This window comes from Mya arenaria, chromosome 9 (assembly GCF_026914265.1).
Source record: "Mya arenaria isolate MELC-2E11 chromosome 9, ASM2691426v1".
NCBI lineage: Eukaryota > Metazoa > Mollusca > Bivalvia > Myida > Myidae > Mya > Mya arenaria.
Window position 1 is genome coordinate 37,154,501 of NC_069130.1, and position 15,594 is coordinate 37,170,094.

Below are 15,594 nucleotides of genomic sequence, written 5' to 3' on the forward strand. Positions count from 1 at the left end.
AAGCAAATCTGAGCATAGCTATTGTTGTTTCATTTCTCATTTACAATATACAGTTCCAAGACTTTGACTTTATTCTGTAGAGTGTAAATCATGTATATATGCCATGCACTGGTTGTTATGATGCTGTGTATTTATTTATATGCAAAGTTAAGTGTACTATTAGTACTTATTATTATATATGCTTGGTTTAATTGCAATGGTTTTATTGGTCAGGAGGCAGTCACATGACATTATATAGACAGTTATATATACGCAGGCAAAAAGTGGCAAATTCATTGGCAAAGTTTTGTGTGATATTTTTGTAAACAAAATCCCATGCTTTACAGGGACCATATATAATATTGGGACAATATTCCCCTTGTTTTCAATGGTAAAACTGGAGACTAGAAATAGAATTATCGTCAATCATGTCATTTCGTGAAAGTAACATTTTTGACGTAAGTAATGAAAAATAGTTGTAAGAATATTTTTATAGGAATATTATTGCTACAATCATATAATAAAACACTTTCAGACTGACGATATCTGTTTATACCCTGTTTTATGAACCACATCAAGTGATTATTACCAGACCTCCTCTCCCTGAATATCACTTTTTATGGTCCATAAAATGGAATATAACACCTGACTATCAGTCAATATGCCAATTGCTCAGAACTTAATGAAAGAAAGCAATGCAACGTCAATTTAAACTATATCATTACCTTTAAAAGGGATGCTAGTTTGTGATCTGCTCCTATGCAGAACATGTAAAGCTGAAAAATGTCTCTCAAACCTTGTTAAAAATATTGCAGATCAAAAGCGTTTTGATTAAAGTTTCAGAGCTATAACTATTTGAAAATTAATGCAGACGTAAATGACGTTCTTAACTTTAAATGAGTTCTGAACAATTGGCCCTTTATCTGTGAATTATTATTGGTTACATAGATTTGTAAGCAGATGTCTTAATCCTTTTTGTTTGATTAAAATAAATCTAACACAAAGTTCTGTTCCTATCATTATTTCATAAATTGTGCCTAAATAAATGTCCGTCATGACTACATGTAAATACCGGCACTGAAATTACTTTATACAGAGAGAGGAATTACCTTATTCGGAAACCTTACACAGAGAATGTTATTAATTTATTCCAAGACTTTAATAACTTCATACCGAGACTGCAATTGCTTCATACTGAGACTGCAATTGCTTCATACCTAGACTGTAATAACTTCATACTGAGACTGCAATTTGCTTCATACGGTACACTCAACGAGGTAGACCCACTTTCCTCGCTCACCCCGATGGATAAAGTTGATGATCGCAGACTTCCTCTGAGGGTCAAACTGTTGCCCTCGCTAAAATCCTGCCGAGTCCCTTCAAGTGGCTGGTTTACCGCCGAGTTTAATATGAACAATAGCATTGAAAATCCTCAAATTTTATGACCCTGCAACGAAACTCCGTGTCTAAACACAAAGACTTTAATTACTTTATAATGAGACTGTAATAACTTCATACCGAGACTTAATACCGAGACTGCAATTGCTTCAAACTGAGACTGTAATAACTTCATACAGAGACTGCAATTGCTTCATACAGAGATTGCAATTGCTTCAAACTGAGACTGTAATAACTTCATACAGAGACTGCAATTGCTTCATACAGAGACTGCAATTGCTTCATACAGAGACTGCTTTTGCTCATACAGAGACATCAATTAACTTTATAATGAGACTGCAATTGCTTCATACCGACACTGCAATTGCTTCATACAAAGACTTTAATAACTTAATAATGAGACTTTATAACTTTTAAATGAGACTTTAAGAACTGCATACCGAGACTGCAATCGTTCGTACCGAGACTGCAATTGCTTCATACAGAGACTGCAATTGCTTCATACAGAGACTGCAATTGCTTCATACAAAGACTTTAATAACTTAATAATGAGACTTTATAACTTTAAAATGAGACTTTAATAACTTCATACCGAGACTGCAATTGCTTTATACCGAGACTGCAATTGATTCATACAGAGACTGCAATTGCTTCATACAGAGACCGCAATTGCTTCATACAGAGACTGCAATTGCTTCAAACAGAGACTGCAATTAACTTTATAATGAGACTGCAATTGCTTCATACAGAGACTGCAATTGCTTCAAAAGAGAATGCAATTAACTTTATAATGAGACTGCAATTGCTTCATACTGAGACTGCAATTGCTTCATATAGAGACTGCAATTGTTTCATACAGAGACTTCAATTGCTTCATACAGAGACTGCAATTGCTTCATAAAGAGATTTTAATAACTTTATAATGAGACTTTAATTACTTTATAATGATACTTTAATAAAAATCATACCGAGACTGCAATTGATTCATACATAGACTGCAATTGCTTCATACAGAGACTGCAATTGCTTCATACAGAGACTGCAATTGCTTCAAACAGAGACTGCAATTGCTTCATGCAGAGACTGCAATTGCTTCATACAGAGACTGCAATTGCTTCAAAAGAGAATGCAATTAACTTTATAATGAGACTGCAATTGTTTCATACAGAGACTTCAATTGCTTCATACAGAGACTGCAATTAATTCATACAGAGACTGCAATTGCTTCATACAGAGACTGCAATTAACTTTATAATGAGACTGCAATTGCTTCATACCGACAGTGCAATTGCTTCATACACAGACTTTAATAACTTAATAATGAGACTTTATAACTTTAAAATGAGACTTTAATAACTTCATACCGAGACTGCAATTGCTTCACACCGAGACTGCAATTGCTTCATAAAGATACTTTAATTACTTGTTAATGAGACTTTAATAACTTTATAATGAGACTTTAATAACTTAATACCGAGACTGCAATTGCTTCATACCAAGACTGCATTTGCTTCATACAAAAACTTTAATAACTTTATAATAAGACTTTAATAACTTCATACCGTGACTGCATTTTCTTCATAAAGAGACTTTAAAAACTTTATAATGAAACTTTAATAACTTCATACAGAGACCGCAATTGCTTCATAAAGAGATTTTAATAACTTTATAATGAGACTTTAATTACTTTATAATGATACTTTAATAAAAATCATACCGAGACTGCAATTGGTTCATCCCGAGACTGCAATTGCTTCATACTGAGACTGCAATTGGTTCAAACCGAGACTGCAATTGCTTTACACCGATACTGCAATTGGTTTATACCGAGACTGCAATTGCTTCATACCGAGACTGTCATAACTGCATACAGAGACTGCAATTGCTTCATACAGAGACTGCAATTGATTCATACTGTGACTGCAATTGCTTTATTCCGAGACTGCAATTGCTTCAAACAGAGACTTTTTTTTACTTTATAATGAGACTGCAATTATTTAATACCAAGACTGCAATTACTTGACACTAAGACTGCAATTACTTCATACCAAGACTGCAATTACTTTATAATGTAACTGTTATTACATAATACTGAGACTGCAGTTACTTCGTACGGAGACTGCAATTACTTCATATCGTTACTGCAATTACATAATACAGAGACATTTATAATTGGAGACTTTGAGTGCAATTACTTCATATCGAAACTACAATTACTCTAAACCAGGCCTGTGACTATTTATTTGGAGACAGCAATTACTTCATACAGAGAATACAATTACTTTATACTGAGACTGTTATTTCTTCATACTGACACTGCAATTACTTTATACCTACATTGATTTTACATTCTACCGAAACTGTTATTTATTCTTATTGAGATTGTAATTACAAATTGTGAACTGATATTGTCATTACTTTATACTGAGGCTTCAATTAGTTTAAACTGAGACTGTAATTGTTTGGTACTCAGACTTGAATTACTTGACTTTCACTATAATAGCTTTGTACTGAGACTCGTCACTTTATACCGAGACTGTCATTTCTTTATATTACTAAAACTCTAATTGCTTTATACTGAGACTGTTATTGTGTTAAACTACTGAATCTGCAATTACTTTATTCTGGACAGTAATAACCTTAAACCAAGATTGTAATTACTTTGTACTATACTTCTGAAACTGAAAAAACTTTATACCTAGACCTGTAATTACTTTATACCGAGACTTTTATTACTTTATACTTTGAACTGAGAATGTAATTACATTATGCTACTGAGACAGTAGTTACTTAACTCATAAAACGTTATTTCGTTATATTGAGATTGCAATAAGTTTTTAGTAGACTGAGACTGATACATGTCATAGCTTTGTAATGAGACTGTGATTACTTTTTACTGAGACTGTTATTACTTTAAACTTAGTCTGTAATTACTTAAGACATTGAAAAACCATATCTTACCATTCAATGCAGCACAAAATACAAGACAATTAGTACTAAATTTATTTTGAAAAAAAGACCAACAAGCCATTTTCATTTACATGCATTTATTCTATTTTTCTAAAAGAACATTTAGCACTATTAAGAAAAGTATCATTGTGTAGCAGATCTTCAAACTTCCTCGATCCTCAACCGCAGTTCTGAAAAAGAGATAAAAACATCATAATTTAAGACCTGCCAACGTATTTGAACTTTTTTTTACCTTCCAGGTGGCCAAGCAGTGCCTGGTGAATGCGGTGGTTTTGTTTTCGCACCAAATATAGCGGGGAATTGGCCTTTCCTAGAGTCCCTTGGGTGCGGGGGCATTTTTCGGGGGTTTCACCAGCAGTTCGGCCCCAGGGCGGGGACTTTGCCCTGGCTTGGCTGGATCGAAAGTCGAAGTGCCCGCTATTCCCCGGACCTGGGAGCGTGGTTACAATTGACTGGTGCATAACCCTACTGCGTATCACTATAACGTACTATCAGTCTCGTTATTTGAGCTTTTTTACCACTGATGATCCCAGTTGATAACCAGTACTGATTAGAAACGAACCGTAACGTAGGGATTGAGCCTAGGAAAGCTCTGATTCATAAACCGCTGAGATAAACATATTCGGCCATCGCCAAAAATGAAAAATAAATAAGAAAAAAAATAGTTGAATGTCGCTCTACTTCCATTAACGCATAGTAAAACTTCTTGTTAGGTCGAACGCTTAATTGTGAAAGCGAAAAGGCGTTGGGTTGAGAAATGCCAACAAGATAGTTCTGCTAACGAGCGACATCAAGGGGTATGAGCCTCCCTTGGGGATGATTCGTTGACGTAAACAGAGCGTAGTCGACCTACATGTAACCAAGACTGATCCTCTTCATTAGACGGCACACGCTCAATGGGTCAGTTTTTGCTAACTATCTACAAATGTAATTCGTTTTGATGAAAGAAGTAACTTAGTTATCGGATTACATAGAAGTATTAACAATAAAAAGTAACATACCACACTGCCTTTGGCCACCCCGCGTTCCTGTCACCTCTTGGTCTTGTCCCGCCTTTCAGACAAGGAAGTCCTCTCGGAGAATCTCCGCCATGTGCTGATCCTCCCCTCCTGTATAGACAATCTGAAAATCCACATAAATAAATAATATCATGGTTAATCATTAGCCATGATATAAATACAGATTTGAAATTATTCTTATAATTATATTAGTTGGTCTAACAAAGCACATAGACTTGACAGCATGATGCAGATCCCGACAATAATCTTACCATAGCTAGTGGATTTATAGCTTTGATAACATATTGAAATATCGTCGATAAATCACCAGTTATAGTTGAATTATGCCCCATGATGTGATAAGCAGCCCATAAGAAGTCGTATTTTTATTTTCATGGTCAAGACTAATTTCCCCTGCTGAGGCCACAACTTTAAACAATTTTAGACAACTTTAAAGTAAGCCATGGGCAGCCGTCGGGATCAGCACCATACTTTCTTGTCTCTGTGAAACATTCAAACCGTGGCCCAATTTCTCGAAATGTCTTATATAACAGGATTAAGCTAGCTCACTATTTGTTTGTATACTTTGTGTGATTCTCTCATTTTGAAGAGTATTGAGACTGTTTAAGGTTATTTTCATGATAATAACGGTAAACTATTGAGCATTCGTAAAGTGAACAATTTGGCTAAATGAAATAAAATATTTCAGCTTGTAATGCTTAAGATGTTTCTAGCAGATGTTTGAAGTATTGTTTGGGCGAGGAAAGACAAAACGATTTACAATCTACAAGACGCGCACATCTGCTCAATGAATTTTCTGTTTAGATGGTAACACACATCTTAAGACATATTCAATACAATACACATCTTATTTACAATGCAAGAAAACAAATTTTATGACATATCATTAAAATTGCAATAATACAGTTGACATGTATATTTGTGTTAGCTGCTAATGGGAAATATAAGTGGCGGAACCGCGGTCTAGTGGTAACACACTTGACGGGGGGATCCCGTCTGACAGTACTATACACTGGAACAAGTTCAAGAACCAGGGTAGCTCTAACCAGGGTTACATTCTGTCTGTGCACTTTGCTCCAAAAAACACTAAAATGACCAAGTACAAAATTGCTGCAAGATGCAGCAATTGGATGTTAGCGCGGGCCAACTATTGGTTATGCAAGTCTATATGTCTGGTCAGAACGAAGTAAATGAAGTAAGGACTAACATTGATTGTAGATGTCAGTGAAATGAAGTTATTTAAAAGATGAAAGAATTGGGCTGTTGTTTTGAAATGGAAATAAAACTTAACACAATAACAATTGTACAACTGATGGTATATCTATGACAGAAACCATAATTGTATCAAATAACTTTATTCATGAACTGTATCAATATACACACATTTATAATAGACAGCATGGCCACAGTGGTGGTTTTCGTTTGGAGTGGCTGATATGATAGCTGAAATGTTAAATATGCCAACATGATTTGGTAAATTCTGGGCAAAGTTCGAAACAGTTGAGAATTTGAAGTACTTTGGTGAAATGTTGACTTTAAACAGGAGTAGCACCAAAGGTTTATCCAAAAAACTAATTAAGGACATCTGCTTAAAACAATGTTTACTTTTGGCTAATAATCCGCGAAACAAGTTGACCGTTATAATTAAGTGTTACAAAGCCATTGTTTCTAACTGAAAAACACATAAAACTGTTTGCTTATGTAACATATTTTAACACAATTAAAAAATACATTTAACATAAACTAAAAGAAGTCGGTTATACATGAGCTGAAAGAAAGAAGTCTAATCATCATTATTAATGACATTTTCCTTGTTCTGTGGCGTAGATGATTTATAGGCATGCAGGATGTTTTAAACAAAGGAAACAAGTTTAGCATATACTGACACTTATAGGTAATAAACATTATGCAATCATCATGCATTATGCACTTTTAAGGCATAAGATATAAGAATGATGAGCAGAATGTGATGCAGGTTGATAGTGGTATGACTAGGAAGTTGATCACTTAATGTGTATGGAAATATAATGACACAAAAGATTTATGAAGAAAGTGCTGAAAATTATAGGTTACAATGAAATGAAGTGAGGAATATGTTTTAATACATGAAAAGTGAAGCATTTGTACAAAGTTTGGTGGAAATGTGTTTATGTTATTTTGCCTGTAAAACTTCTCAATTCTTTAAAATATGACATTGAAATATAAGAATAAATAATGCATTGAGTATTACTGAAATGTGAACATATGTACAAACAAGAAAGAACATGAGCAATATGACATTTTATATACATTTTATATACAACAAAGAGTAATAAGCATGATAACAAAATATACAGAGTTAGTATGTATGCTGGGAATGGTAGAGTTGTACTGAAATGTAATCAACAATAGAAAGAATAAGTGCGACATATACATTATGACCAATACTTGGAATAAGAATGCACACAGACAAATTAATACAATACTAAAATACATGCTGCCACTATTTCATAAGCAATGAAATGGAACAGGTATGAAAGAAAAGAATATAAATGAAAATGCATGAAAACCTAGTAATATGTACCTAGTATGCAAATGCACAGTATTTGAATGAAACTATTTATAGGGTGATAAATAACTTTTACAAGGGGGGGGGGGGCTTTAAAAGACTCAGTTTCAGTTGTTATGTTGGAATGAATTGGGTTGAAAATAGGTATATTTGTTAAATGATTTACTAGCTTAAAAGTTGAAAGTTGTCAAACCCAAAACTGTAAATGATATGCCTGGAGTTTTATATTATCAGTATAAGCATTGCTGATATGGTTGATAGCCAAAAGGCCATTATTTTTTAAAGTTTGAAAAGTCATAACTCACGAAAATGAAAAACAACACACAATAGAATGGTTAAGGGTCATGCAAAAAAAAGCAGGGTAAGTTGAGAAGTTGAAACAGGCATACTTTTTTAAGCATTATGAATTCTAATGTTTGTAAATGGAGAGTCAGTGCCTATAAAAGAGACATTGAATGATATATTCATCAGAGTTAAAGCTGCACTCTCACAGATTGAACGTTTTGACAACTTTTTCATTTTTTGACTTAGAACGAGCCATATTTTGCGAAAATCCATTGAAACCAGTTATATAATACTGCTGACAAAATAAGATTGCACATTTTTATACTTAAGTTCAAAAATTGATGTTTTATGCAATTGTCCTAAACTGTTTGTAACAGCTTAAGCCATAAGACATTAATTTTCAAATGGAAATATGAAAATCTGTGATTTGATCTTTTGTCAGTAATCTTAAATCACTTGTTTGCAGATATTAACACAAAATTTGCGCTTTCCAAGACAAACAATAAAAAAGTTGTACAAATGGTAAATCTGTGAGAGTGCAGCTTTAAGCATAACAGGTAGTAAAGAAGGGTGACATGGCAAAATGACAGAGTGATATAAATACAAGTATTTCTTGTAAATTAACATTTTGTAACTGTTCAAGTGAGATGTTGAAAAACAGAACATTGTTAAATATATGTACATATGAGAAATTAATTTAAACATGAATGGGAATTAAACTTAGCAAAAGCATAGTGATATCTACAGAGCATTATGCAAACATCAGTGTTCAGATAGACAAAACCTTGAATGAGAAGTCTTATAATACTGTCAAATGTCTCTGATTTTAGGAACATGTTTTGTAAATAATTATTGAAATTGCAGAACATTTAAGAAAACAATAGGAAGATAAGTAATCATTATGATGAGGTTATTAAATAATGTTACGATTCTGTAAAGTCATATATGGTGACTGTAAGATATTGGCACAACTGTCACTTAACATATTGACAGAATGGTAAAACACAACAATGGCAAAAATGGAAGTACACTATTTTATAAATATCAAATTTCAAATCCCCCGCCACGGAGTGGGGAGGGGATTACAGAAACACTTCATCAGTCTGTCTGTCCGTCTGGCTGTAACATTTCGTGTCCGTGCTATAACTTACTTATGCATTGATGGATTACCATATTGCTTGGTACAAATGTTGTCCTCACTGAGACGATGAGCAGTGACATTGACCAGGGTCCATAACTCAAAGATCAAAGTCACACAAGATATTTAAATGTCAGAGTACACATACTCGTGTCCGCGCTATAAACTCTTCCTACATATATCAAGTTTGGTCACAGTATGTCAGCCTTAACTGAAACAGTAATCTATTTTTAGTAACAGTGACAACGACCCTAGGGGGCCAAAAAGCATCCATTAAAGCTCTGCATAAACTTGTCTTATATACCAAGTTTGGTCACACTATGTCAACCCTTACTTGAGTTATTCAGTACTTACCATATTTCTATTTTGACCTTGACCTAGACCATAACTCTCGGGGCCAAAAACACAATCTCAGCAAAGGTCTCTATAAACTCTTCCTATATACCAAATTTGGTACCAATTAGAAGACCCTTACTTAAGCTATTCAAACCAACCCTTTTTCTATTAATAGTAACCTTGACCTTGATCACAGGGGCCTCAAACGCATTCCCATTAAAGGTCTCCATAAACTCTTTGCATATACCAAGTTTGGTCTCTTTATGTCAAACCTAGCTAAAATTATTTGATACATAAGGTGACTTTGACGCTGTTCTAACACCAGCCCGCCCGAACAATGACACAGGTCATTCATATATCTTGTTTTCCCTTTATGAAAATGTGGTTAGGAATATAAAAATGTGCCTTTCTAAAGAAATAAAAAGAAGAGTTAAAAAGAAAATAAAACATTCAAGGGCAATAATTTGTATTTAGGGTTAACATGAAGTTATGTTCCTTAGTGTAAGATGGTCGTCAATAATTCTGCGAAGTATTAAATGCATTGAATGAAGGTATAGAAGTTTTTTATGAAAATCCCAACTTGCCCTAAAACTTTAACTTGCCGTAAAACTTTAACCTAAGTCAATCAGGGGCCATAACTTGTATTAAGGATAATATGAATGAAGTGTATAGAAGTTATCAATAAATATATCAACCTGCCCTAAAAATTTCACCTAAGTTCCATAGTCAATCAGGGGTCATTATGTGAATAAAATATAATATGAAGTTATCTTACCTAATTATGTGATGGCACTGAACAACTGTGTAAAGTATTAAGTCAATTGAATGAAGGTTATTGGACTTATTAGTGAAAATCCCAACTTGTTCTAAAACTTTAACCTGCCCTAAACCTTTAACCTAAGTCAATCAGGGGCTATAACTTGTATTGAGGATAATACAGAGTTATGTAACCTCATTGTGTGTTGGTCCTGAACAAATGTGTCAAGTATTAAGTTAAATGAACGAATGGTAGAGAAGTTATTAATAAATATCCCAACCTGCCCTAAAACTTTAACCTAAGTTTGATAGTCAATCAGGGGCCATAACTTGTATAAAGGAGTTATCTATTCCCATTATATGATGGCCCTGAACAACTGTGTGAGGTATTAAGTCAATTGAATGAAGGGTATTGGACTTATAAGTGAAAATCCCAACTTGCCCTAAAACTTGAACCGGACACCGCCACCAGAGCGAATAGTATAGCCCACCTTATTCTTAAAATAGTCGAGCTAAAAAAACACAAATGTGATAATATATTTATAACATGTGTTTTCTCTTCAAAAACAGTGAAACATGGTTATGACATCACCACAAAATATATGTATCACTTTATCGAAAATACTTAAGGCTTGCTATTTCATCGATGTTATGAATCAAGACTCATTTTCCTTTTTTTAGCCAAAATAACCTTGACATTTATCTTACCTACACTACACACAATATGTATAACTTTAACAAATACTCTTTTATTATGTTCAAATATTCAAGAATATTTTAGGTTACTGATCATACAACTTGTATTTCTATATTCTTGACCAGTGGTTGTGTACAATTTTGATCAGATTCAACATACCGGTCAGGTTGCGAGAAAAAAAAAATTGCCTTGTGTTGATTTGATGTAGTGTCAGCTAAAGCATTGAGGCAGGTTGTTTCATTAAGAATCAATTGGTCCTTTCTTGCAATGACAAGTTTTTCATTTTCAAACTTTCCTCTAGCGTTTATGGGGAAGAGCACTTTAGGTAGAAGTGAAGTGCAGGATCGTCACCGATTGTTTTCAGTTCAGGTATTGTGATGAGGAGTAACTCAACTGTTGAAGATCAAGTTGGAACAGTTTCCGCATTTCATACCTACTGCTGCGTTTGATAACAACCTCAGCTGTGCAAAAGTAGGTCACTTGTGTAAGGGACTGGCTCTAACATAGAGGAGATTTGTCAAGGTCCATTTACTTGTTGCCACACTCTAAAAAGATATGAAAGGAGTTTGTTATGATATCATGATAAGTGAATGTAGCACTGAAGACCTGAAAACATGAAACATGAGAAATAAAATAACTCTAAACATTAAACTGAGGTGAATTTGTTAGGTTTCAAGGTTGATTTCATAAGCTTTATTCGAAATATGAATTGACAGGTAATTTGCAATTTGATGTCAATTCTGAATCAGGTTATACAAATTAAACATTGATGCATGAATTGCAGAATAATAATTAAGATTAAGTATTTATATACAAGTAATGGTTTCATTCCTTTATTCAGCTATTGAGTTAAGCAATTTTGTTTGAAAAAGTGAAAAAATGTTTTTAATTTTTAGGAAGGCTTGTTTATAGGTCATGTATTTTGTGCGAAATAAATATCAAAATGATGTCTAAAAAAGATTATATTGTGAAATAATGTAAGCTTGTAGAGTTAATTTTTTTTAAACATTACATGAAATTGTGAATAATTGTAAATACATTCAATTATTTATTGAAATGCATTGAAACATCCATATGTTTTTGTTTTATTAAAGGTTGAATGTTAATACCAAAAGCAATGCTATTTAAAGTTGCAGTTAAAAACTTAGCAAAATATTTGCCTAGCTTTAGTTGTGTTACATAACAACACAAAATGCAGAACGTTTGGGATTTCATTTTTAATATGAATGCTGGCTATTGTTCTGAAACCATAAAGTTAACCGGAAACTAAGAAACAGAACAAACCTGGTTTCGGGCAGCGGGGTAGCACTGATATTTGTGGGCTGAAGAATACTCATTTCTTGGAACTCCTCAGTCCTGGCCCATTATTGTTGGTGGCCATTTTTTGCAGTTTTCATCTTGAAGATGAAGCTCTTTCTGTTCAATATTTACAACTCTTGTGGTAGAAACTGGAATGTAGGATGATAAATATAAATATACATTTTCTTGAGACAGAATCCCGTAAAACATGTTTATTATTTTAAACTAATGCACCAGTCAATTGTAACCACGACCCCCAAGGTCCGGGGGTATACCAGGGATAGCCGGGAAAATGGACCATGTTTTTAACTTTCAGGTGGCCCTGCATTGCCGGGTGAATGGGATGGTTATGTCTCGCTTTAAATATAGCAGGGAATGGGCAGTACCTAGGGCCCCTGGGGTGCGGGGGCATTTGGCGAGATTAAACCATCTGTTCATCCCCATAGGACGTGATTTTAGCCAAGATTGGCTGGACCTAAGGTTAGGGTCCTCGCTATTCCCCTGACCGGGGGGGGGGATGGGCGTGGTTTCAATTGACTGATGCATTAGTATAAAAATATAACTGGTGCAAAAATTTAATGACTACGAAAAAATCACCTTAAACTCGTTACATACAGACTGACATGCAAACTTAGCGCATGCATTACAAAGAAGGGCTTGAAATATCATCCCTACCATTGTGACTCATTCAGTTAGACGCGTTAATGTCCAAATCGAACGTTTTTGTTGCGGTATTTCACTTCGAATCACCCTCTCGCAATTTTGACCTTGACCGCACACTCGCCTATATCTGAAATGCAAGAAGCGTTTTCATTGGACGGCTATTATTCCTGGTTTTAATGACGCAATTTGGAAAAGCCAAAATGAAAGTAGGAATACCGCAAAAAAAACCGTGCTACTGTTTAAATCGAAAGACACGAAACCTGCTTTTAAAATGATAAATATAAAATAACAATAACTTTTCAGTTCACTACGTAAAAAGAAAATGAAAATACCTTTCCCCAACCGCCAGCGTGTTGGGAGCAGGACTTTTCAACCCCAAGATTTTTCAACCCCTTCTCAAAACGAAGACTTTTCAACCCTTAGACTTTTCAACCCCTATTTCAAAGACTTTTCAACCCCTACCTGATTGGACTTTTCAACCCCTATATCAAAGACTTTTCAACCCCTAGTTGACATATTTTAATTGCAATATTGAACACTTTTCAACCACTCTATCAAAGACTTTTCAACCCCTATTATTTTTTGTCAGCCAGGTGTTGTCTTTTTTATTGTTTGTTTTTTTTGGCAGGAAACTTTACAAATTAAGAAATTGTTTTTGAAATACAATTAAATATTTGTTAGTATTATTACTCTTTACTACAAAGTATTGGATAAAATTTCGGCCAAGGTGTTGCATTGATTTACTAATCACTTGTTTGCTGAAGGCAAATGATACCATCGATTAAATATATGATTTTTTTAAACAGTGGATTTGTTTAACTAGAATATATATTACTCTAAATGTGCTCTAGCTGACATCTAGCCATTAGTTCCAATACCTCACGTGATGATGTGAGTATATATTTAAATAATAGAATTGAGAAGAAAATTGCAAAAGAAAATAAATGCATAGAAGGATTTACGGAGCAATCTCCATAATTTGCTAGCAGAACACCCATTAAACCACTACTTGAACATTTGTTAAACTTTTATTGCATTTAAAAAAGGTCAGCAGTCAAAAGATTTTGTTGTAGTACCATATTGCTATTTCAGTACAGTTCAATTTTAGTTGCTGATAATGAAATCAATAAAGTATTATCTAATAACTCTGAGCACTGGGGATAGGGTAAATAAGTTAAAATTATTTTTGTTCAGTTTTTAAATCCGGAAATCATACACAACATTTAACAAGCTGCTCATAGTTTAAAATGATGGCCATCAGGGTATTACAACCTTAATTTGAACTGTCATTTTCAAGTCACTATAACCTAAATAAAAAGGTGTCATGAAGCCCCTTAATCCCTTAAGAATTTATGACCATGTCACACTTGCTGCCCATTAATGGATGTGCGACCTTCATCCCATTCTTTAATTGCAAAAAACAATACAATGCTTATAGCATTTTTTACATATAAACCACTTTAAGCTACACTCTCACAGATATACCCTTTTCACAACTTTTTTTATTTTTTTGTCTTAGAAATAGCAAATTTTTGCGTAAATATCTACAAACCAAAAATAAAAAATTGCTGATAAAACCTCTTTTACTCTTCCGGCCATAATGTTTTTATTCACTGTTTAAAAATGTTTCATCTAGGCTTGATATAATTATTATTCTATGTTATTCTATTTGTAATTTGAAAGCATTTGAAACTCTATGTATACTTTTGTATTTCTGCTGAATATGGATATTTTGAAAAATTGTGAAGAATTTTATTTGAAGTTCAACACATTTAGGTGTATTTTTTATTGATGAAACAATATGTTTTAAAAAAAATGCTTATTAATTCTATGTATTTTGGACAAACTAAAAGAAAGAAATATATATTCTGTTTCAATTATTGTACCATGCACATGATATAATGTGTGAGAATTTCCTTAGGGAGATAGAAGATTTAATGCTATGCGACTAAACAGCTTTAAATGAACAGTCATTCTTTTTTTATATTTATTTCCATGTAATATTTTATGAAATATTGTATGAGCATGTGTTCTTATGTATATTTTATATGTATTTCATATTTGTTATGTATTTTAATATTTGAACTGTTTGTTGCATTTTTATTCTAACTATATTCTTGATTTTTAAAATAAATTTAAAAATAAATTGCTTATTGTTGTAGGTAGTATAAGGGGTTTAAAAGTCTTCGTTTATTAGGGGTTGAAAAGTCTTTGTTTAAGGTGGGGTTGAAAAGTCTTAGCACTTTTAGGGGTTGAAATGACAAAGGGGTTGAAAAGTCTTTGATTTCACAAATCAAAAAGGGGTTAAAAAATCTTGGGGTTGAAAAGTCTGACAGCCAGCGTGTTGACCTCGATATCCCTAGTCTACTGGACGCTTGCATCTGACCCGTACGTGTCATAACCGGGTAATCAGATAATAGACTGGTTCACCGATTTTCTAAGATTATTGTAAGATACATTCTGCGCATTCGTGGTTTATTCTTTTATGTAAAAATATTTAAATAAA